The sequence below is a fragment of the Triturus cristatus genome, unplaced genomic scaffold (genome assembly GCF_964204655.1).
Source record: "Triturus cristatus unplaced genomic scaffold, aTriCri1.1 SCAFFOLD_196, whole genome shotgun sequence".
Taxonomy (NCBI): domain Eukaryota; kingdom Metazoa; phylum Chordata; class Amphibia; order Caudata; family Salamandridae; genus Triturus; species Triturus cristatus.
In genome coordinates this window covers 1,131,663-1,148,163 of record NW_028187565.1, presented here as the reverse complement: position 1 = coordinate 1,148,163, position 16,501 = coordinate 1,131,663, and the positions used below count along the sequence as shown (strand labels likewise).

The 16,501-nt window shown below is 44.5% G+C and overlaps 1 long non-coding RNA gene across 2 annotated transcripts in view; it reads right to left on the bottom strand.

The window, feature by feature from the left end:
- Nucleotides 1-15,976, bottom strand: part of LOC146771100 (uncharacterized) — a 68,757-nt gene extending 52,781 nt beyond the window's left edge. Inside the window, exon 1 of one of the 2 annotated variants that reach the window (XR_014975228.1) lies at nucleotides 15,795-15,976. This is a non-coding gene — a long non-coding RNA (uncharacterized LOC146771100). Of the gene's footprint in view, nucleotides 1-10,437; nucleotides 10,541-15,794 lie in introns of those variants that run through there. The other variant, XR_014975227.1, reaches the window with a different exon arrangement.
- Nucleotides 15,977-16,501: the final 525 nt, after the last annotated feature.

The following is a 16,501-nucleotide window of genomic DNA, read 5'->3' as shown; positions in this document are numbered from 1 at the left end:
ATGGTGTGAGGAGCATTGCTTTACCGAGGTGGTGAATCCAGTAATCAGTCTAGTTACTATCCATAGCGTTGCCACAGCAGCAGAAACAGACATTAAGTTACCGGTATGCTACACAGACTACCAGGACGTATTCTGTAAGAAGCAAGCAGACACGTTACCCCCTCATAGGCATTATCACTGCCAAATTGACCTAATACCCGGAGCAGTAATCCCGTGTGTGAGACTGTATGCTTTAACAGAACCTGAAAACGCCCACCTACGTGTGTACCTTAATAAATACCTAGAGAATGGGTTTATACGCCCCTCAAAGTCACCAGCAGCCGCACCGCTTTTTTTCATCCCGAAAGCAAATGGCGAAAAAAGAGCTTGTATTGACTTCAGGGCTTTGAACAACGTAACAATCATGAATAGGTATCCTCTACCTCTAATACCTGTACTTCTTGAGCAGGTTAAGGCAGCCAACATATACACACGTTTGGATTTGAAAGGAGCATACCACTTAGTTCGGGTAAGGGAGGACGACGAGTAGAAGACCACCTTCCGTACTAGGTACAGGTTGTACGAGTACACGGTAATGCCGTTCGACCTGTGCAAAGCCCCCGCAGCATTTCAATATTTTGTGAAAGAGGTGCTGCGGGAGTTTCTGGACAGGTTTGTGGTGGCTTATATCAACGATATTTTGATTTATTCCCCCACAGTCAAGGAACATTACTCACATGTTTGCCAAGTGTTTAAAGCACTTCGCCTAAATGGCCTCTACTGTAAACTCAGTAAATGCGAGTTTCACGTAAGGAAGGTGGAATTCCTGGGTGTTATGTTATCACCCACAGACCAGGAAATTTCAGAACTTAAAATACAGGCTGTTAAAGAATGGCCAACACCTACCAACATTAGAGACATAAAATGTTTCCTCAGCTTTGCGAACTTTTATCGCAGATTCATAAGCCATTTCTCAAATACTGTGGCCCCCATCACTAAATTACTAAGAAAAAATGTGCCCTTCCTCTGGACCCAAGAAGCAGAGAATTTGTTTCAGAGTCTGAAAAAAGCCTTTGTTACAGCTCCCGTTTTGGCTCACCCTGATCCAGAAAACCCCTATGTGATGGAAGCTGATGCTTCTGATGTAGCCATCGGAGCCATACTCTCACAAAGACACAAAACCACTGGCCAACTACACCCTGTAGCCTATATGTCATGTAAGTTAAATGATGCGGAGCAAAGATATACCATAGCGGAAAAAGAGTTGCTGGCCATGAAAGATGCATTCGGGATTGGAGACATCCTTTGATGGGAGCTAAACATGTGGTGACCGTATATACGGATCACCGCAACCTACAGTTTATGCGGTCCACCAGACTGCTCTCTCCAAGGCAACTCCGTTGGATGCTCTTCTTTTCGGAACTTCATTACATTGTTACGTATCAACCAGGGGCCGAAAACAGGAAGGCGGATGCCTCATCCAGACAAGAAACGAGTCAAGAGAAAAGACCAGAACAACAACATTCTATCTTGGATCCATAACAAGTAGTAGGGCTACTCCAAACAGATACCTTTCTACAAAGGGTAGCCCAGGGGGGGCAAACCCGCCAATGGCTCAAGAACCATCCTCAATGGACCTTAACCAAAGGATTGCCAATAAAAGGCAAACAATTGTTAGTGCCAAATGTGGCCTTACGCAAAGAGGTGTTCCAGTGGTGTCATAACGCTCATAGCGCAGGACACAATGGCATCGATAAAACCCTCGACAGAATATATATCACCAATTTTGGTGGCCTTCAGTGGTGACAGACACAAAAAACATGATTCACAGATGTGAGACGTGTGTACAAGCCAAGGTAGAATATGGAAAACCACAGAGTTTGTTGCAACCACTCCGAACCCCTATGGTTCCTTGGGAGTCCATTTCGTTGGATTTTGTGTTGGGATTGCCCAAAGACAAAGGCTGTACAGCAATTTTGGTTGTGGTAGATTGTCTAACCAAGATGGGTCACTTCATTGCCTGCGCACAGGAACCTACAGCAGGCCAGCTAACAAAAAATATCCTGCAACATGTGATCTGGTTTCATGGTCTTCCGACCAATATTGTCTCAGACAGAGACCCACAGTTCACAGCCCGGTTTTGGAAGGCATGGTGTGAAGCCTTACACATGAAGTCCTCTAAATCAACCAGTTTCCATCCGCAGTCAGACGGACTGGCCGAGAGACTCAATCAGACTCTGAAGCAATATTCAAGGTGCTATGTAGACGAGAATTCGGATGAATGGGTGCATCTGTTGTGCCTGGTAGAGATAGCCTACAACAGTGCCAAACATCAATCCACCAAACTGGCTCCCTTCTCCAGCACTTATGGGTTTCATCCTCGATTCATACCCGTCATCCATCCACGGATGACTCACAAAAAGTACCTGAAGTACAAGAAAGAATTACCCACATACAGCAGATTTTGAAACTCAACTACCATAATCTAAACGAAGCCAAGAAAACATATAAAGCAATGGCAGCCAAACATCGAAAACCACAACCCCTATACCAGGTGGGTGATGTGGTATGGCTCTCTACCAGAAACATCCATTTCCGCAAATACAGTATCTTTAACCCGAAGTGTAGAGGACCCTATAAGATCAAGAAAATCATTTCCCCTGTGGCGGTGAGGCTAGCCCTCCCAAGAACTATTAAGATACACACCGTTTTCCACATCTCACTGTTGAAACCCTCATATACACCGGTTAAGAAACGGCCTTCTCCTATATGGGTGAACAATGAGCCAGAGTATGAGGTACACAAAATACTGGACTCCAAGATGAGAGGATCACAACTGTGGTACCTAAGATCATGGAAGGTATATGGCGTGGAGGAGAATTTATGGGATACAGCTGCAGGAATGCATGCCCCAAAGTGTGTCAAGGCATTTCACACTAAGTTCCCAAACAAACCTGGGTCGTGTCAGCGTTCCCTGGGAGAGGGATACACACATACCGCAAGGGGACGCTGACACCGCATCAGACCAGCAGAACAAACAGGCAGGGACATGGAAAAGGTACGCCACAGTATACCGGGCGCTGCGAGCCTGGTGGCCGAGAAGACGTGGCGACCAAAACCCGGAATCGAAGGGCAAGAACTACAGTCCCCAGAATCCTGTGCGGCGCGTTGCGTACACGCGCACAGGAAATGACGTCAACCCACAATGCCGAGGGCTATGAAAGCCGGGCCTTGGGAAGACACCGGCACAGATTATCTTGTTCCTGGAGGCGCTGAGAACATCTGGTTTGGAGTTGCAGATCGTCCTTCCTGTGTGGCCGATAGATGGGGCAAAACCGTTTTTTTCACGAAACAACAAACCTAACCTGCTACTGCCAGAAGCATGTTTATTTTCCTTTACAGGTATATAGGGGGATTGCATACTGCATTAATGTACAAACTGTCTTTATTTATGTGTCACCAACAGTGTTACATTAAGGTGTTCTTCTTTCCTCAGATCTCCCTCCCCGCTGTTCCCTTCCTTTCCTTCACCCGATTGACAACCTTAACCTTACGTACTATAATAGCAGTTCGGAATTGAGGGTGTCAATAGGTGTACCCATTTGAGCAACGAACCGATCCTGAGAGGTCTCCGAGGGACACGTGACGCACTAATTACAAGGGGGAAATACATTGGGTTTGTACCCTAAAAGCTGTTCCCTAGAGTAAATGTACCTGTCTGTGGTGGTGGGGGCAGGGTTCCTGGCACCTGGCCCCTGGTCCTGTTCGGGCGCAGAAGTGCTTGCTTTAGGCGCCTGCGGCTCGCCAGCTGCGCGTCCAGCTCAGCCTCTGCATTTTATTGCTGGCCGGAAGCGGTAGTTGCCATGAGGAGGGGCGGCGCTGTGTCTCTCCGCTCAATCGGCTCCACCGTGGCAGACCAGAGACACTGTGGAAAGGCAGGGGCAGCGACAGGAGTAAGCACGACCCCAGCTGGAGTCCCTCATTAAGGGAAACTATGCACAACTAACCCGCTCCCTCCATGTAAAGTACCTCCGTAATTTAGACAAGATACGGCGAGAAGTAAAAGTATAATCTAGGAAGCACTAAAATTTGAACATTAAAAAACGATAAAACACAAGTAAAATGTTTCCCCAAAGTAGAAGTAGCAGCAAAGTAATTTTAGCAGACGAATAAAGTCTCTCAGTTATTTTTTAAAGATAGAATCAAGTAAATCAAGTAGAAAGACAGGGTGTGCGCGGGCAATGCCTCGCATTCACCAGCTCTATCATCTGCGCGTCCGGCTCAGCATCTGCATTATACTGCTGGCCGGCAGCAGAAGTTTCCGTGGGGAGGGGTGGGGGGGCGGTGCTGTGTCTCTCCGCTCAATTGGCTCAGCCATGGCATACCGGAGACACTGTGGAAAGGCAGGGGGCAGGGACGGGAGTCAGCACGACCCCAGCTGGAGTCCCTTGATAAGGGAAACTAAGGGAAGCATTCTAAATGGTTATACAGCCATGTTTAGCACCCTAGAGCATTTTCCAGGGGGCACTGTACTTAGAGCCATACTGCACGAGTTTGTATCTGGTGAAGTCAGCCATGCTTGTGCAATTTTACAATTTTTTACACTTTGGTATCCTTTTTGGCTGGCTTGAGCTTGCTCCTTTGCGCCATTAATATACATTTCATATACTTCTCTAGCGCTTCATAGCGCCTGCCAGGGAGCATGTTACTCTTAGTTTTAATGCGATTCCAACGCTTAGCCTTAGCTTAAACAGCTACGGCTCGGTGCTTACTTAATTTCTGTATATTTTAGGGTTGTTATTTTTACACCGATGTTAATGCGTGGGACGCCACGGATGTCTTGACTTTTGTACTTTTGACTATTCTTTGACGTTTTTACGGTGTTTATACAGGTAACTCTATAATATCCTTTTAGTTATTCTTTGCTTGCTCTGCCCTTAGGCACTTTACCCCACTACACTGGAGGCTCACTTTTGCCACAAGACCTAGCTCTCCTTTCCTTTTGATGAGACACATTCCATTTGGACTAAGGGATTTTGAATACTTACGTAAGTCCATTTATATGCTTTACATTTTCTCATCTTTTCCGTGGGTGATAGTTGGCTTCAATTAAGTATAGATTTTAACTACTCACCTTTCTGATGATTAGGACTGTAGTAGTGTCGCATTAGGCACATACCTAGTTACCTTTCGCTCTTCATTTGAGCCTCATGGGTGGAGATAGTGTTATATACGTCATTGACGTTTCTCAATAACACTTATTGCTGAACTCTGTTTAACTGCGACACGAACCAGGTCATCTTACCTTAGGTAAGAGGCAATTGTTTGAGAATATTTTTTTAATGCTTTTAGTCTTGACACTCTATTGAACTTGCACCTTGGTGTACATTGATGATTAAGTTTCAGGGTATTCTTTGGTTTCTGCCTTTGAAACCTTCTTTGGCTTTATGACACTATGAATACAGACTTTGGTTCAACGGCTCACATCTCGCTCTTAACCGCTTAGAATTTTTTCTTGAATAACAATCGACATGGTCATTCTCTCCTCTGTTGTGACTTCTGCCTTATGGTTCTCCTTTTGGCCCTTGAACGTCCAAACTCATCGCTTTTGCTCTACTTTTGTTCCACAAACACACCTGTCCTTCTTATCTAACTAACTGATTTCCTTATTGAATAGTGGTTCTAATATTTTGTTATATTGTATGACTTCACAGCACTGAAAAAGCCCTTGTGAAGGGTGAAACGTGTTGGCTGTTTGTGTACTAAGAACTTTCTGGAAAATAAAGTCTTACTACTAAACTTACTACGCCTGCAGAATGAATTTTGTTTTGTATGGACTACAATTTGTGGCTCTTATGTGTTGCATCTCATCAATCTTTTTTCCTGAATTAATTTGTGGTCTTGTGGCAGCTGCCCATTTGAGGTGGGCAATACAAGTTCTAAGCACCTTTTGTGACTAGCCTAGGTAGTGCAGTTGCCGTCGTACCCTGCTGCCTCCTGCCTTTTTTTGAAACCATTTTAAGGGTCTTACTCAGGGCCGGACTGGCCACAGCGGGCACTGGGAATTCCCCTGGTGGGACGTAAGGGTGGGGGCCGTTTTTGTTACAGGGCCGTTTTTGCAGCATAGCTGCAAAGTTGGCCCCTGTAACAAAATTGGCCGAAACCGGCCCTAGCAAACAGCTCGGCTGCATACCCCAACCCCCAGGGTGCCGGCTGAGCACTTTGCCAGGGCCAGTTTTGGTTCCCAGTCCGGCTCTGGTCTTACTTGCACACCTGGCGCACTTTCACACTACTACTCATCATGAGTTTTGATGACAACTGGTAAGAACTAGCTAAGGACCTCTTTAAACCTAATAGTGAGATCAAACAAGGTGTCTCCAATGCAGGCAACAAGAAGGAAGGTTTGAAAATCAAATTTCAGAGGCTCGAACGACTAAAAAAAAATGAATTGTCGAAGTGGTGGGACGGGGTCACCCTTATACATTACATAGACAATAAAAAAGTCCCCAGGGGACTGAGGAGCCTCACTTTTCCCAATTTTGACGATATTGACACAGATCTATTATCAGATTGGGAGGACAATTTGCACAATTCTTCATTTACCATGATGAAGATGCTAATCCAGCATTCTGAAAGAAAATGCATCAAAATCCAGACTGAAATTAAGGCTCTGGAGGAAGAAATTAGCCAATTAAAACTTGCTGAGGCCACGACCAAAAATTATGTAATTTTGAAAGAACAAATTGCTGCCCATCAGGCATTAGTCAAAAATAGGAAGCTAAATAAGATCATGAGGGATGACGGCGACTATAACAATGGTCGCATTTTCACATTTGCGAAACGTTTTGACGATATACAGGTCCCTAAGGGAATTACACCTACCACTTCTAATACTGGAAGTATTTCTAGCATTAGTGCTAGTTTAGAGGCTTCTTCCATTGATGAAGCCAACACGGAAGGAGGCAATGAGACTGGGTTACAGGGAGCCTGTGCCTCAACTTCCTTAGAGGAGGCACTCCGATTCAGAATCAGAAACAAAAAGCAAATTGAACAAACGCTAATGTCAGCAATGCATGTAAATCCTAATCAATTATCTGAGCAAAGCTCTGTTGATGATCTTGTTGTTAATTTATCTTACTATACTTTGACCATGCATGAAAAAAACTTTAATAAACAAAGGACTTGGATTCTGCCCTTTATCCTGGGGTTTGTTTACTGAGTTACATATTGATCTATTTAAGTTTGTTAGGAAAGCCAAACTCAAGTGTCACTTTGCTGTCAACAGCTTTGAGCGCTCTGCAGCTTCAATTGTTGCACCACACACAGAAGTAACGGTTTCACATATCAAGGATGTGTCTACACTCTTGTCCCTTGACCCTGACAATAAATCCTCGGTTGAACATGTACTGGACAGCCTTAACATCATGCAGGATTACACCTTTGATAGTGGTCTGCACACACAGAGCAAATTTACACCTCAGGGCTCACATCTTAATAGCATTGATGTATTTCACAACTTGGTGACAGATGACCTACACCGCTTAGAGGACAGACTTAAACACACCAGCAGGAGACATGCCAAAGACAATCGACACTAGAGGAGAGAAAGGCCATTAACAATCTCTGAAATAATGACTCGCATGTAATAGGGGAAGCAGATAAAGGAGGTAACGTTGTGGTCAGGAATAGAAGAGACTATGAGTGTGAAGTTGAGAGGCAACTGAACAAAACAACACACTATGCCAAACTGACACATAATCCGTGTGTACAAGCCTCCACTGTGCTTAATATCCAGCTCTCGCATTAGAAGGAAGTGGGCCTCCTCTCGGATACTGCATACAACTTTCTCAAAATCAAAGATCCTAGATTTCCCTGTATTTATCTTCTACTGAAGATAAATAAGAAACAACACTTTCCACCAGGACACCCAATCCTCTCAGGGATTGGCTCCATGACAGAGGCACATTCAAGGTTTGTTGACACCTTCCTGCAACCACTGGTAGTCAATTTGCCTTCCTATGTCGGGGATAGCATGGACATACTCAATACGTTTGAGGACCTGGATAGGGACGACACGATGTGGTTCGCCACATTAGATGTAGAATCCCTATACACTTGTATCAAGAGAGAACTACGGGCGAACCTCTTTGATCACAACTTGATGCTACTAAAGATGATTGACCTTATCCTTGACAATAATTTATTTCTTTTTAACAAGACATGGTTTAAACAACAACAGGGGACTGTGATGGGCTCCAAATTTGCTCCCTCTTATGCTAACCTCTTCATGGGGTGGGTGGAACACACATATACATGGTCAGCAGCGGCTTCAGACTGGACTAGGCATATCCAGTTCTGGGGCCGCTACATAGATGACATTATTATCATTTGCACAGGGACTGGACCGGAACTGCAGGAATACTTTGGTTTTCTGAATAACAACACACTTAATGTCAACTTCACCCTTGAGATATCACAAACAAGGATATATTTCCTTGATCTTGAACTATACATCAGTAAAAACAGAATTGAAAGTACTCTACACAGAAAGGAGACAGCGGTGAACAGCATACTAAACTACACAAGTTCACATCCACCGTCTACCAAGAAGTCTTTCCCCTATGGGGAACTACTACGCATACGCAGGAATTGTAGTGAGGAGGCCAACTTTATTACACAATCGAAGCTAGCGACAGACAGACTTAGAAGGTGGGGTTACGATCATCGCACCTTAATCAATGCCAAAAACAGGGCGAGGAACACTGACAGAAAGGACACACTTGTCAGTAAGAAATGTGAGACCCTTGACCCCGGCAACCAAAGACTTTCTTTCATCACAACAAATTCTGCATTGAATCACAAACTTTTTAAAGTGCTTGGAAAACATTGGGCACTGCTAAAAGGTGTCCCAGGGGTCAATTAACTTATTTCAGAGAGACCCTCCTTAACATTCAACAGATGTAGAACTATCAGGGACGCCCTATGCCCCAGTTACACACTTTACAAAACACCTCGTTCACAAAGTTGGTTGTGCAAACTCATGGGTTTCTACAACTGTGGAACCTGCAACATAAGTAATTTGGGCTGCAACATCACCATGACATTCAGCTACAACACAAGAACAGCATAAAATCAGACATGTTATCAACTGTCCCACAAGCTATGTGATTTATATACTGATCTGTGTTTGTGACAAGATCTATATTGGTAGTACGACTAGACAACTCGAGACACGTATTCAGGAACATCGCAGAGCATGCCTAAATGGTGACACTTCATATGCACTGGTCTCTCACGAGTGTAAGAGTAGTGGGGACAGAGCTAAGTTTTGATTCCATGGCATAGATATTCCACAGGGTAATATGAGAGGAGGTGACAGGGATCTTGCACTCAGACAACTAGAAGCGCGATTGATATGTAATTTGCATAGCACAACATTGGGTCTGAACACTGATACTGAGATGCATAATTTCTTGTGAGAATCTTGTATTAATGCACTGCATGTCATCAGAATCCGGTTCAACTCATTGATCTGCTGTGCTTCCTAGTTGCCTGATTTACAGATGTTGATTGAGCAACCACTATGTATACTGTACATTTGGGGCACTGTAACCTTATTGCCCTGGATGTCTCTAACTTTGATTCTTACGGGCATCCTTCTTGTCCTAGCTCTAATAACTTATAACAGTTCTCTAATGTTAAACAACCAGGATAGTGTAACCTTACTGCCCCTGGTGTGTAATACACTGTGTCACTCATGTATGAAACACGGTCCCAGTGGTTACCGGTTTTTTTCGCGTGCTCAATTGAGGTTTTAGTAAAAACCACAGGAGAGTAACCCGTAGACCACATTGAGATCTGGGTGAGTTCAATGCAAGTAACAATAATATCTCAACTGGATTCATTAGAAGTTAGTATATATGTATGTACAAGACATTACAATGAGAGAACAAAAGGGAGAGACTCTAAATTATTTGTTGAATGTGCTCATGGCATCATATATTTTGCAAAAAGTAAAACATGACAGTTATATCAGCACTGTATCGCAAAAATGCAGAGGCAACCCTAAAGAACTTAGTGCACTTTGTGCTCGTGACAAGAGGTGACGGCGCAAGTGACAAGTGAAGAACACAGCGCTAGGCACCGAATTGAAAAAGTGATGTAAAATATGTACAGGATGATCGTTTCTAAACAATAATTTTCTAGAAATAATTTAAACACGATTCAGAACAATTCCAAGAACCAGAGAAGGATGTGCACAATATGTTGCACTGGAAAAGAATGGTCGACGGCGTTTTGATCCTTAGTAAGTCAGGATCATCATCAGGAGCGGGAAGCCAAATTCATGGGTGCTGTATGGGCAAGTAAAGGAGAGTAAAGTAAAGGAGAGGGATAGCGCGGCTGGGGAAGGGGGATATGATGGACAAATGGAGGGGAGGGTTGAGCAACCCTGCCTACCTGTAGTGAAGGTGATCAGGATTCAGGAGTTGAATAGGTCCTTTGGAGAGGTAGCAGCGTTGTAGAACGTTTGCTATCAGTGGCGACACACGGGTGTGTGATCTAAGGAGAGAGGAGGGTAGACTGGTCTGAGATAAAGGCCCAGGCTAAGGGTATGCCTGGGCGGGGATCGGGCAGTGACGATGGGAAAACAGACTCACCCATTGGTAGCCGGAAAGAATCCTGTGCCAGATGCAGGGTCGGAGCCCCGATCCACTGTTGAAGGGAGCCGGATATGGATTCCTGGGGAGGGACGGTGGGAGAGGGTTAGAGGCAAAGAGCGTGATCGCGGGTGGCAAGGAACAGCAGAACCCGAGACCCAGTGTATGGAGGAAAAAGCCATGACTTACCTGGGTAAATCTGGTAGGGAGGACGGAAAAAGCCAGTAGTTGTTTCGCATACGAGTATAGCCTGGCCGCCACGAGCGTGTGCGGTGTCCACCGGTATCGCGTGGGTGTGTGATGGCCGGGCTCAATTAAACCGTCAGTGAATTTCCAGCGAGCGCATCACGGAAACACATGACTGACTTCTGATGGGCTGTGTGGGGGGGTGTGGGTGGGGCGTCGTTGGGCACGCTATGTAGTCGTCAAGGTGACGGGTTGGAGGAAAGGGAAGAGCTACTCTAGATGTAGGGGACGTAGATACGGGTTTTGGTTCCCAGTCCGGCTCTGGTCTTACTTGCACACCTGGCGCACTTTCACACTACTACTCATCATGAGTTTTGATGACAACTGGTAAGAACTAGCTAAGGACCTCTTTAAACCTAATAGTGAGATCAAACAAGTTGTCTCCAATGCAGGCAACTAGAAGGAAGGTTTGAAAATCAAATTTCAGAGGCTCGAACGACTAAAAAAAAATGAATTATCCAAGTGGTGGGACGGGGTCACCCTTAAAAACGTTATATAGACAATAAAAAAGTCCCCAGGGGACTGAGGATCCTCACTTTTCCCAATTTTAATGATCTTGACCCAGATCTATTATCAGGTTGGGAGGACAATTTGCACAATTCTTCATTTACCATGATGAAGATGCTAATCCAGCATTCTGAAAGAAAATGCATCAAACTCCAGACTGAAATTAAGGCTCTGGAGGAAGAAATTAGCCAATTAAAAATTGCAGCGGCCACGGCCAAAAATTATGTAATTTTGAAAGAACAAATTGCTGCCCATCAGGCATTAGTCAAAAATAGGAAGCTAAATAAGATCATGAGGGATGACGGCGACTATAACAATGGTCGCATTTTCACGTTTGCGAAATGTTTTGACGATATACAGGTCCCTAAGGGAATTACACCTACCACTTCTAATACTGGAAGTATTTCTAGCCTCAGTGCTAGTTTAGAGGCTTCTTCCATTGATGAAGCCAACACGGAAGGGGGCAATGAGACTGGGTTACAGGGAGCCTGTGCCTCGACCTTTTTAGAGGAGGTACTCCGATTCAGAATCAGAAACAAAAAGCAAAGAGAACAACCAGCAGAGGGGGGAGGAGGGAAAATCGTAGTCAAGGACAGAGTTCTAACGAGAAACCAGAGGAAACAATTGAGCAAACGCTAATGTCAGCAATGCATGTAAATCCTAATCAATTATCTGAGCAAAGCTCTGTTGATGATCTTGTTGTTGATTTATCTTACTATACTTTGACCATGCACGAAAAAAATGTACTAAATAAAGGACTTGGATTCTGTCCTGTATCCTGGGGTGTGTTTACTGAGTTACATATTGATCTATTTATGTTTGTTAGGAAAGCCAAACTCAAGTGGCACTTTGCTGTCAACAGCTTTGAGCGCTCTGCAGCTTCAATTGTTGCACCACACACAGAAGTAACGGTTTCACATATCAAGGATGTGTCTACACTCTTGTCCCTTGACCCTGACAATGAATCCTCGGTTGAACATGTACTGGACAGCCTTAACATCATGCAGGATTACACCTTTGATAGTGGTCTGCACACACAGAGCAAATTTACACCTCAGGGCTCACATCTTAATAGCATTGATGTATTTTACAACTTGGTGACAGATGACCTACACCGCTTAGAGGACAGACTTAAACACACCAGCAGGAGACATGCAAAAGACAATCTAACACTAGAGGAGAGAAAGGTCATTAACAGTCTCCGAAATAATGACTCGCTTGTAATAAGGGAAGCGGATAAAGGAGGTAACGTTGTGGTCAGGAATAGAAGAGACTATGAGGGTGAAGTTGAGAGGCAAATGAACAAAACAACACACTATGCCAAACTGACACATAATACGTGTGTACAAGCCTCCACTGTGCTTAATATCCAGCTCTTGCATTAGAAGGAACTGGGCCTCCTCTCGGATACTGAATACAACTTTCTCAAAATCAAAGTTCCTAGATTTCCCTGTATTTATCTTCTACCGAAGATACATAAGAAACAACACTTTCCACCAGGAATCCCAATCCTCTCAGGGATTGGCTCCATGACAGAGGCACATTCAAGGTTTGTTGACACCTTCCTGCAACCACTGGTAGTCAATTTGCCTTCCTATGTCGGGGATAGCATGGACATACTCAATACGTTTGAGGACCTGTATAGGGACGACACGATGTGGTTCGCCACATTAGATGTAGAATCCCTATACACTTGTATCAAGAGAGAACTACGGGCAAACCTCTTTGATCACAACTTGATGCTACTAGAGATGATTGACCTTATCCTTGACAATAATTTATTTCTTTTTAACAAGACATGGTTTAAACAACAACAGGGGACTGTGATGGGCTCCAAATTTGCTCCCTCTTATGCTAACCTCTTCATGGGGTGGGTGGAACACACATATGCATGGTCAGCAGCGGCTTCAGACTGGACTAGGCATATCCAGTTCTGGGGCCGCTACATAGATGACATTATTATCATTTGCACAGGGACTGGACCGTAACTGCAGGAATACTTTGGTTTTCTGAATAACAACACACTTAATGTCAACTTCACCCTTGAGATATCACAAACAAGTATATATTTCCTTGATCTTCAACTATACATCAGTAAAAACAGAATTGAAAGTACTCTACACAGAAAGGAGACAGCGGTGAACAGCATACTAAACTACACAAGTTCACATCCACCGTCTACCAAGAAGTCTTTCCCCTATGGGGAACTACTACGCATACGCAGGAATTGTAGTGAGGAGGCCAACTTTATTACACAATCGAAGCTAGCGACAGACAGACTTAGAAGGTGGGGTTACGATCATCGCACCTTAATCAATGCCAAAAACAGGGCGAGGAACACTGACAGAAAGGACACACTTGTCAGTAAGAAATGTGAGACCCTTGACCCCGGCAACCAAAGACTTTCTTTCATCACAACAAATTCTGCATTGAATCACAAACTTTTTAAAGTGCTTGGAAAACATTGGGCACTGCTAAAAGGTGTCCCAGGGGTCAATTAACTTATTTCAGAGAGACCCTCCTTAACATTCAACAGATGTAGAACTATCAGGGACGGCCTATGCCCCAGTTACACTTTACAAAACACCTCGTTCACAAAGTTGGTTGTGCAAACTCGTGGGTTTCTACAACTGTGGAACCTGCAACATAAGTAATTTGGGCTGCAACATCACCATGACATTCAGCTACAACACAAGAACAGTATAAAATCAGACATGTTATCAACTGTCTCACAAGCTATGTGATTTATATACTGATCTGTGTTTGTGACAAGATCTATATTGGTAGTACGACTAGACAACTCGAGACACGTATTCAGGAACATCGCAGAGCATGCCTAAATGGTGACACTTCATATGCACTGGTCTCTCACGAGTGTAAGAGTAGTGGGGACAGAGCTAAGTTTTGATTCCATGGCATAGATATTCCACAGGGTAATATGAGAGGAGGTGACAGGGATCTTGCACTCAGACAACTAGAAGCGCGATTGATATGTAATTTGCATAGCACAACATTGGGTCTGAACACTGATACTGAGATGCATAATTTCTTGTGAGAATCTTGTATTAATGCACTGCATGTCATCAGAATCCGGTTCAACTCATTGATCTGCTGTGCTTCCTAGTTGCCTGATTTACAGATGTTGATTGAGCAACCACTATGTATACTGTACATTTGGGGCACTGTAACCTTATTGCCCTGGATGTCTCTAACTTTGATTCTTACGGGCATCCTTCTTGTCCTAGCTCTAATAACTTATAACAGTTCTCTAATGTTAAACAACCAGGATAGTGTAACCTTACTGCCCCTGGTGTGTATTACACTGTGTCACTCATGTATGAAACACGGTCCCAGTGGTTACCGGTTTTTTTCGCGTGCTCAATTGAGGTTTTAGTAAAAACCACAGGAGAGTAACCCGTAGACCACATTGAGATCTGGGTGAGTTCAATGCAAGTAACAATAATATCTCAACTGGATTCATTAGAAGTTAGTATATATGTATGTACAAGACATTACAATGAGAGAACAAAAGGGAGAGACTCTAAATTATTTGTTGAATGTGCTCATGGCATCATATATTTTGCAAAAAGTAAAACATGACAGTTATATCAGCACTGTATCGCAAAAATGCAGAGGCAACCCTAAAGAACTTAGGGCACTTTGTGCTCCTGACAAGAGGTGACGGCGCAAGTGACAAGTGAAGAACACAGCGCTAGGCACCGAATTGAAAAAGTGATGTAAAATATGTACAGGATGATCGGTTGTAAACAATAATTTTCTAGAAATAATTGAAACACGATTCAGAACAATTCCAAGATCCAGAGAAGGATGTGCGCCATATGTTGCACTGGAAAAGAATGGTCGACGGCGTTTCGATCCTTAGTAAGTCAGGATCATCATCAGGAGCGAGAAGCCTAATTCATGGGTGCTGTATGGGCAAGTAAAGGAGAGGGATAGCGCGGCTGGGGAAGGGGGATATGATGGACAAACGGAGCAGAGGGGTGAGCAACCCTGCCTACCTGTAGTGAAGGTGATCAGGATTCAGGAGTTGAATAGGTCCTTTGGAGAGGTAGCAGCGTTGTAGAACGTCTGCTATCAGTGGCGGCACACGTGTGTGTGATCTAAGGAGAGAGGAGGGTAGACTGGTCTGAGATAAAGGCCCAGGCTAAGGGTATGCCTGGGCGGGGATCGGGCAGTGACGATGGGAAAACAGACTCACCCATTGGTAGCCGGAAAGAATCCTGTGCCAGATGCAGGGTCGGAGCCCCGATCCACTGTTGAAGGGAGCCGGATATGGATTCCTGGGGAGGGACGGTGGGAGAGGGTTAGAGGCAAAGAGCGTGATCGCGGGTGGCAGGCAGCAGAACCCGGGACCCAGTGTATGGAGAAAAAGCCACGGCTTACCTGGGTAAATCTAGTAGGGAGGACGGAAAAATCCAGTAGTTGTTTCGCATACGAGTATAGCTGGGCCGCCACAAGCGTGTGCGGTGTCCACCGGTATCTCGTGGATGTGTGATGGCCGGGCTCAATAAAACCCTCAGTGAATTTCCAGCGAGCGCATCACGGAAACACATGACTGACTTCGGATGGGCTGTGTGGGGGTGTGGGTGGGGCGTCGTTGGGCACGCTATGTAGTCGTCAAGGTGACGGGTTGGAGGAAAGGGAAGAGCTACTCTAGATGTAGGGGACGTAGATACGGGCAAGAATTAGAGGGAGTGAAGCGGCTCTGTAATCGAATTCAGGGTACAGTAGCAAGGGAGGTGAAGTAGAATGAATAAATTAAATGTTCCACAGTAACAAGGAATTCATTACAAGGTCTATCCGGTGCAGGCTGGGTGACGGCAAAGAAGGTTACAATTACCATTCAGAGTGAATCAATTAGCATGTAGAGGCAATTGTACACAGTTCGGATGAGGGAGCAGTCTAAAATTATTTGTACACCTATCGGATGAGGACGCAGTCTAAAATAAAGGATGGCAATTAATAACAATATGGATACAACATAAATGTGATAATCGGTGAACTAGAGATCAAAATAAGGTGTCACAGTTGGCAAGCAGGTGGGTGGCAATTGGCCATTAGCAGTGACATTTCAATGACATAAGTTGGCG